Below are 7,902 nucleotides of genomic sequence, written 5' to 3'. Positions count from 1 at the left end.
GCGGAAGTTTACACTCAAGGGCAGAAAGTGTGGGTAAAAATCCATCGACGAAGCGATGCGAGCCGCAGGCTTACGAAAAAGATACATCTCATCTACGATGGACCGTATCAAATAAGAGCCCAGGGCCTGGATTCTGTAACTCGTTAACGATAAATATCGATATCGTTAACTAACGACAATTATTGCTTGCGCGATCGACAGTCGTTAAGGTATATGATTCTGTAACGTGGACTTAACGATAATAATCGGTGCAAATGTCGTTACAAACGTATCGAAATTATTCGATAGGCGCGCAACGTTGCCATATCTTAATATGGTAAAAATCTAGTAACTTTACAGAATTTGTGTTTGTAAAATCGAAAAACTGAAACTTGTTGCTATGTATCTAACCTATTTCTGTTATCTGTTTATATCTGTTTTATTTATAATAATAGAACTGCTATAGGGTTTAAGAAATTATTAAAAAATGTCTGAAATCACGATTAAGTAAGTATTATATGAAAAATATAAAATATACATATAACGAAATGATAATGAGTTTTTTTTTACAGCAAAAGAAAAAGAACGGCACGGGCGTCGCAACTACAATTAACCAAAATGATTGATTTCTTCAACCTAAACAAGGGTTTAGCGGAAGGAAAATTCAACGCTCTTCACGGAAAAGAAGAAGCACAAAGAAAATGGGCTGAACTAGCGGCAGAGCTAAATACTTTACAAGGAGCTACAAAAACGGTGGATTAGTGGCAAGTGGTAAGTGAAATTGTATGCGTGTTTTAAATAAAAGTACTGATTTTTTCAACCGACAAAGCGGCCCTTTGTTTTCATTTTATCGCAAGACACATATGTTTGACAGAAAATTTGAATCGATTATTAGGAATGAGTCTAACAAACAAAAAATTAAGCCGATTCGCTATACGAGATGCCCAAATACGATGAATACTTTTGATGTTGAAAATGGATTTACTAATCAGAATAATACTAATCAAGTTAGAGACAACATTGTTGTGGATATAAAACCTTCTATGTTTATCAATACTGAATATAATACCTCACGTTTGAACGACAAGTGGTTTATCAATTTGTCTTCCACCATTATCCCAGATAACATCATTAGTTTATTACAACTAGGTGATAATTTCAGTCTGCCGGTTACCAGTGTGACCGAGTTAGCTACTAAATTTGTCATTAACTATGAGAATAATCTGAGAAAACTCCCAACTGCTAAACGCTTGACATTCGAAATAGGTCGACTGGTATCGTCAATTCGTTACGAACTTATCGATATCCACATTTTAATACTTACAGAAATTTACTTCGGCTTAATGACCTCACAAAAAGTTTTCTCAAGATGAATCAAAATTTAATTATTACACGAGCAGACAAAGGTAATATCACAGTGGCGCTTGATAGGGACATATACATTCAAAAAGTAGAGGAACTTCTATGTGATGAGGAGACTTATGTGTTAATAAACAAAAATCCCATAAATAAACTAATCTCCAATCTAAAAGACTTACTCAAGAGATGGAAAAACAATGGGTACATTACACAGTCCACTCATCGATCATTATCATATAGTGAAGGTTCCTTACCAAGAGCTTATGGTTTACCGAAAGTACATAAACCTAATTACCCTTTTAGAATTATCGTTTCTTCAGTAAATACGCCTTTGTACGGTTTGGCTGCTTATTTACATAAAATTATGTTAAAAAGTTTCCCACTTGCTCACAGTTATATTAAAGACAGCTTTACATTGGTAGACAAATTGCAGAATACTTATTTAGAAAATGGATATAGGCTTATTTTTCTTGATGTTGTGTCATTGTTCACAAATATTCCTATCGAACTCGCTATCGATTGTGTGTCTAATAGATGGATCTACATTGCAGGTAAAACAGATCTTCCTAAGTCAGAATTCTTAACGGCGGTGAAATTAGTTATGAGATCCACTTATTTTATTTTTAATGGTAGAATATATCTTCAATTACATGGTACTCCTATGGGTTCCCCAGTGTCTCCCATCATAGCAGATATTGTGATGCAGGATATTGAGACCAGAGCTCTTAGTGCCATTGATTGCAGATTGCCCTTTTACTTCAGATTCGTGGACGATATCATCACGGCGGTTCCAACCAAGAGAGTTGACGATATTTTAAACATCTTCAACTCTATAAATTCTAGACTACAGTTCACCATTGAATTAGAGAACAACAATACCATTAGTTTTCTAGAAGTTACCATCACACGTGAGGGTAAAAAACTGATTTTTGATTGGTACCACAAGCCAACATATTCTGGAAGATATTTAAACTTTTTGTCAATACATCCTGATTGCCAAAAGAGAGGCACTGTGTGTTGTCTATTAGATAGGGCCTTTACTTTATCACATCCGAAATTTCATCAGAAAAATATAATTTTAATCATTAACACCTTAATTAATAATGGCTACCCTCTAAAGTTTATATTTGACACAATTAACCAGAGACTCTCTTATTTATTCCATAAATCTAATAATACCAAAAATAATTTAGAGATTGTTAACAATTCTACCATTGACTTGCATGGTGAGAGTGAGCCTGTTTCGTATTTTATGGTCCCTTATTTGCCGCGTTTAACAAGTAAACTGGGTAACATTCTGGGAAATGCGAACACAAGGCTATCTTACTTCAGCCTCAACAAACTGGATTCGATTGTTAAAGCACATAAGGACACCATTCCTAAACAATCTAATACGAATTTAATATATAAGATTGATTGCGAAGATTATGATGCATCGTACGTCGGACAGACTAGTAGAAAATTAATTACAAGAGTTAATGAACACAGAAAAAACATAAATAGCAATACCAGTAGACGTTCAGTTATCACAGAACATAGGTTAAATTATAATCATGATTTCAAATGGAATGACGTAAAAATTTTAGATAAAGAAACTTGTTACAACAAAAGACTAATTTCTGAAATGTTTTTCATCAAAGAAACAGCTTGAATCTACAGACAGACACCGAATGCTTACCGGTTATTTATAACGATTTGATAAATAAACTACCAAAAATATGAAAGTCATACATAGAAACAAATGAATATATTGTAACACCCTATACTTCGTCACTAAATGTTCGACCGTTGTTGTGACAACAGATTATACGCAGATTGAATTTTAAGCATAACGACATAATTTTCAACTTTCACTCAGGACTATGTAAGGTATTTAATTGTGACATTATTACATTCAAAATTATTTCCATCAAACGGAAATTATTTTATACAGTTTAATTAGTACTTTAGGTGACACACATTAAATTATTTCAACATATTCAAATTTCATATACATTGATAATCTTGACTCAATTATTTCACATTCGAGAGTTCCTAATAGTTGATTTTTACTATGAATTCCTCATCTACTAGATTTTAACGAGAATGCATTACATAACCTGAGTGAACTTCAACATCATGGATCTAACATCGATACGTTATATTTGTAGTCGTCCTACATCATCAACTAGTGATGTACCACCTAATGGCTACAACACCTTCGATTGTTTCACACAGATTGAGGAAATTTCACTAATCTTTAAGTACCTGCTCCATATAACCTCATTGCGAATCGTTCGCCTTTAATTTAACTTAAATTTAACAATATTATTGCGCTGAAGATGGCTTGAAAACAAGCCGAAACGTCCGCACTTGATATCATCATTTTTTATTTTCATATTTTTATTTTTAATTAATTTATTATTTTATATATACGTGTCATGTATTTACCATTATAGCTTTATTAATTTCTAGATTAACTGATGTAGTTATCGATGATTAATATATAATTTGTTCATGATGATTTGTTCTATTACTAAGCTCTTAATGCCTTCACTCGAATTTCCATTTATTTTAAAAGTACTGATATAAAAATATATTCTATTTTATTACTCTTTACAAGTACAAAATTAGTACGTTTTATGTAAAAAAAAACGTACTTATGTATACATAAGGTGCTTTCCATTTACATCAAAACTCAGATAAATCTCACTTCTGTCTTTCTTCAACATTCATGTTAAAGAAAGACAGAAGTGAGATTTATCTGAGTTTTGATGTAAATGGAAAGCACCTATATTTAAGGTTTGGAGAGACTTAAAAAGCCGTGTTTCCATTAAAGTAAAAGAATTGCGTAAAGCAAAAGCTTTAACAGGAAATAAACCCAATCTGAGCTTTCTGATTTTGAACTTCGTGTGCTTGGCATAGTTGGAGCTGAATATGTGGAAGGACACACAGATTGTCCAGAGAGTATCCCTGACGAGGAGGTAACTTATATGAAACTAGAAAATTGTGGTATACAATTTACATCATATTTTCAATAAAGAAAGTATAAGTATCTTTATAAATATATTTCTTTTCTCATATACACAGAATTTATTAGAAGAACTGGAACATGGAAATATTTCTGTTTTATCGGAGACTCCAAACGTGATCACTGTCTGCCCAAGTACCTCTAAAAAAATTTCTGCAGACACTCCATATGCATATGGTAAAAAGGACAAATATTTTTATAATTAGAAATGTATAAATACATGAATACATTTATAATGCACGCATTCTATCAGTTTTCAATAGATTTTGTTGAAGCGTCTTTGTTATAGCGATAATAAATAAATTAGAAGAAAGCTGAATTATAAATAAATTTTATAAGTAATATATATAAAACATATAAAAAATTAAGACTGTTCATCGTTTCAATACCTAACTAACATTCTCATTATGAAATATTCTTTTGTTTGCAGTTAATCTCTTGGATGATAATGATGATGACTCAATTATCAATGACAAATCACTTCACTACACAAGAAAGGAATATGAAGATTCAGAAGCTATTCAAAATGATAATAATGTTGACAATACCGAATTAATAAAAAAATCAAAAGTTTCTATTATCTCTTCTTAAAAAAAAACAATAAATACTCCATATCCACCAATTGTATCAAAGCCAACGGTACTATCAAAAAGATCATCAGAAACTATTTCTAAAGCGACTTCAAGATGTTAGTCTAAGAGCGAATTCACACTTTGACAGGAAAGCAGAAGCCAATCAAAACTCGCGCTGGTAGTAAGCTTACTACCAACGCGAGTTTTGATTGGCTTCTGCTTTCCTGTCAAGGTATGAATTCGGCCTTACAAATAATGAGTTGTCACTAAATTATAATTTAAAAATTTATATTAAAATTAGTTCAAACTTGTTCGTTAAAATTTTTTGTAGATAAAAAATTCATAAAATTCTTTTAATTGCAGTTAATTTTTTGGGTGATGATGATGACTCAAATATCGATGACAAATCACCTCAGTATACAAGAAGGGAATATGAAGATTCAGAAGCTATTGATAATAATAATGATGTTGATAATTGCAAATCAAGAAAAAATTCAAAAATTTCTATCTCGTCTTTCATATTATAAGACTATTTTGTTTTGTTTAAATAATTTTATCTTATAATTACATATAAAATGCGTGTATGCATGTAATATATGAAATGTATGTCTTTCATGTTATAAGTCAATTTATCTTGTTTCGTTTTAATAATTTTATCTTATAATTACATAAAATGCATATAATACGTGTAATATATAAAAGCAGTGTACTACGCCTTTGATATTAATAAATACTAATGTAATATTTTTCCAAACATATATAACATTGCATATTGTGTTCCAAAGAAGATTTATTTATTTTTTTGTTTTTTATGACATTTGTATCTCACTTAACTCTAATTATACAAAAAAAGCAAATTTTACAAATGCAATATATTTTACAATGTAATACTTTTTACAAACTTTACAAATCGTTGCAATACTTTTGCTTCCTCATAGAGAAAGCTTAGGGCCGATTATTCCAACTTCTTGGTAAGTTTTACTCGACAGGTAGCATATTTTCGTCTCTTTTCAGATAAGTTCTAAAAAAGAGACGAAGATAGGCTATCTATCGGGTAAAATTTACTAAGAAGTTGGAACAACTGGCCCTTAGTTAATTTAAAATCTTTCTACTATTAAGCGATCTTGAATTCGACGTGCAACAGCAAGTGGCCCACGAACATTATAATCCTCAATATTATCAGCATTGTTATTATTTTCGTATAGGACTTCGTTGTGAAACTCATCCAACACATCAGCATATAGTATCCCGTTAGCTTGTCGCATATTATGCAACACTGCACAAGCATTTACAATTCTTCCCGCAAAACCAGAATCGTATTGCAAAACTCTGTGTCGGGAAAGGCATCTTCAAGTAGCTTTCAACACACCAAAGAGACGTTCGACGCATGTTCTTGCTTTACACAACGCTTCGTTATATGCGAAACGAGGCGTTCCTTCCGGCTCTCGAGGTAGAGGCGTTAACAACCATGGTTCTACAGGATAACCTGAATCACCTGTATGAACAAACAAGATATTTACTTTAACATTCGCAGCTTCTAATAAGCAATAAACTCTGAAATAAAAAGGAAAATGAAAATGACCAATAAGATAGGTTCGTCTTTCACCACGATTGTATGCGCGCTCCATTACTCGTCGTGCAGCAGAAACATTCCAGATATAAGCATCGTGCCGTGCTCCGGGATATCTGGCATTCACGTTAAATATTTTTAAATCAGGGTCACATATCTGAAGTCAAAAATTAAAAGGAGCTTTTTATTAATATCATATAAAACATGATTGCATAAATCTATCTATTTCATTACATTAACCATTTGCACATTTAGTGAATGATATCCATGATGATTCACATATGCTTCTTCATGGATTCTGGGTGCAATAATCGCTACGTGAGAGCAATCAATTGCTCCAATGGCTCCTTCAAATGAATGCCGTGCATTTTGAAATTTCAATTTAGCTTGGTACCTGGCTTCTGCTGTAATGGGAAATTGTATCCACTGTCTAAAAATCAAATTGTTAATTGCATCTGTAACTTTATGCACACATCTACTAATTGAAGATTGACTCATGGATATGCCCCATTGTTCACCCACAGGACGTTGAAAGCAACCCGTGGCATAAAATCTTAGTGCTGCCAAAACCTATAACATACGAAATAAATAACAGTACTATAGACTAAATCTAAATCAATTTAAAAAAAATAATTAGGATCATTGTAAAAATAGTGCTTGATTACAATGTATATTACTTGTTTTTCTACGGAGAGACCATTGATTCTTGTCCTCTGCAGTTGGGGTTCTAATACGTCAATAAGATTGAACACTATGTCCGGAGTTAGACGATATAACTGCTTAAATTCTTCATTCGTTAAAGCAAATGGATTTTCTGCCATTCGCAATAATTGCCGTTCAACTCTCCGATCAAGACGATTGATATTATTGTCCATCAACATTAAATCTAAACCAACGTAACCAAGGGCCATCCTGAAACAGAGAAATTATTTTATCAGGAAAAAAATTAAATATTTTTTACCAAACAGAGCACTATGTCCACAAAATTGGAGCACAAGACATCTACAAGAAATCTTCAAGCCATTTTTAAGAAGTCTTATGATATCTTAAAAATGTTTTTAAAATATCTCGGATTCTTATAGATCTTATAGATCTTGTGCTCCAATTTTGTGGACATAGTGCTGTCTTTTGCTCCTATTTTGAACATATTTTAATTTTGGTGCTCTGAGTATTTAAGCAAAATAAAATACACATATAGAAAAATTTCTTTTCAAAATTATTGTTTCAGCGGTTTTATTAATTGTGCACCGCAGTAGCTCCGATTTTAACATTTCAAAATAAATATGTCAACATATTAGTAAAGACAAAGTTTATTAAAAATATTTATACTTACTTTTAATTTGTATGTATTATCATATTAGCTGCAATTTTTCTTGAAACTTTTAATAATAGGTTACTCCGTTTAGATACAC

General features: G+C 31.8%; 1 pseudogene; it reads left to right on the top strand.

Moving 5' to 3' along the window:
* The first annotated feature begins 466 nt into the window (after positions 1-466).
* On the top strand, positions 467-4,939 carry LOC145963647 (uncharacterized; annotated as a pseudogene).
* The last annotated feature ends 2,963 nt before the right edge of the window (positions 4,940-7,902 follow it).

Source organism: Camponotus vicinus, unplaced genomic scaffold (genome assembly GCF_025532165.1).
Source record: "Camponotus vicinus isolate PSW18456_S1 unplaced genomic scaffold, iyCamVici1.0 SCAF_13, whole genome shotgun sequence".
Taxonomy (NCBI): Eukaryota; Metazoa; Arthropoda; class Insecta; order Hymenoptera; family Formicidae; genus Camponotus; species Camponotus vicinus.
The sequence above is the reverse complement of the archived record's forward strand: the minus strand, read 5'-3'. Positions and strand labels throughout refer to the sequence as shown.